The following is a 1,371-nucleotide window of genomic DNA, read 5'->3' as shown; positions in this document are numbered from 1 at the left end:
ATTATTGAGAGAAAGCTACTGAAAAAAAAGAAATCACATTATAGTAAACCAAGGTATGACACAATTTCTTCTGTATTCATATAAAAACTACTCACATTATGCTTTCAAACAAATTCACTGACTTACATCGAAAAACTGAAACCAGCTGCTGCATCGATCTTAAATCATCGATATAAAATTACATGCTATAATAATATTTATATAAAAATATACCTGAGATCAGTCTTTGTATCTTCACTCTTATAATCTAATGACTGATTCACAGACGCATCACTCCTCACAGACACACAGCTGGACTCTGCTTCTGATCTCTTCTGATGAACTGAACTATAACAGAGAGAAGATTAAAGTCAATCCTCTAAATTACCATATTTAACAAAGTACAAACTCATATATTATTTAAACAATCACTTCAGGATCATTTCATTTAAACTATTTTATTACAAAAGATAAATAAAATTAAACAGAACTGAGCGCTTTCACAAATGCATCTCTCTGTGTAACACTATATATATTAAAATATCTATTAGCAATGTACATTAAAAAATTCTCATATATTGTAGAAAATATGCATTTTGCGAATATAAAATTACATACTATAATTTACATTCAGTCATTTAGCAGATGCTTTTATCCAAAGTGACTTACAAATGAGGACAATAGAAGCAATCAAAATCAACAAAACAGCAATGATACACAAGTGCTAGAACAAGTCTCAGTTAGCTTAACGCAGTACATGTAGCAAGGTTTTTTTAATGATATAATAAATAAAATAAAAACAGATAGAATAGAAAAAGAATAGAGCAAGCTAGTGTTAGAGGCCTTTTTTTAAATAAAACAAGCCATTAGAAAACAAATAGAGTGCACGTCTTAAAGGGTCATGTGGTGTTGTTGTTGTTTTTTAAAGAATAGAATCAGAATAGAGAGTGCTAGAGTTAGAGGGTCAAATAAAGATCCAGAGCAGAGCCAGTGCTGGTTTTATAGACAAACATCAATGCCTTGAACTTTATGCAAGCAGCTAGTGGTATCCAGTGCAGATTGATAAACAGAGGTGTGATGAGTGTTCTTTTCAGCTCGTTAAAATTAATATTGCTGCCGTGTTCTGGATTAATAGTAAAGGTTTGATAGAACTGTCTGGAAGACCTGCCAAGAGAGCATTGCAAAACAAGAATTTTTAATAAAATATGATGTGAGCTTAATGGAAACAGGGGTGTGTTTAAAGGATATAAACATGTACCCATGAAGCACAGCCAGACTTTTTGGATTTAATGATGTATATTTTAATCAAAATGCTTTTGTCACTTTAAATAAAATGTTTGTGTGAGAGATTAATATTTTATTGTAACATAACATCTTGTACTGAAACCAATA

The 1,371-nt window shown here is 30.9% G+C and overlaps 1 long non-coding RNA gene across 1 annotated transcript in view; it reads right to left on the bottom strand.

The window, feature by feature from the left end:
- Positions 1-7: 7 nt before the first annotated feature.
- LOC122142396 overlaps positions 8-1,371 on the bottom strand; it is a 53,651-nt gene continuing 52,287 nt past the window's right edge. Inside the window, exon 3 of the long non-coding RNA XR_006158568.1 lies at positions 8-327. This is a non-coding gene — a long non-coding RNA (uncharacterized LOC122142396). The remainder of the gene's footprint in view (positions 328-1,371) is intronic.

The sequence above is a fragment of the Cyprinus carpio genome, chromosome B25, assembly GCF_018340385.1.
Source record: "Cyprinus carpio isolate SPL01 chromosome B25, ASM1834038v1, whole genome shotgun sequence".
NCBI classification, from domain to species: Eukaryota; Metazoa; Chordata; class Actinopteri; order Cypriniformes; family Cyprinidae; genus Cyprinus; species Cyprinus carpio.
Note: the sequence above shows the minus strand (reverse complement) of the source record. Positions and strands in the feature narration are given on the sequence as shown.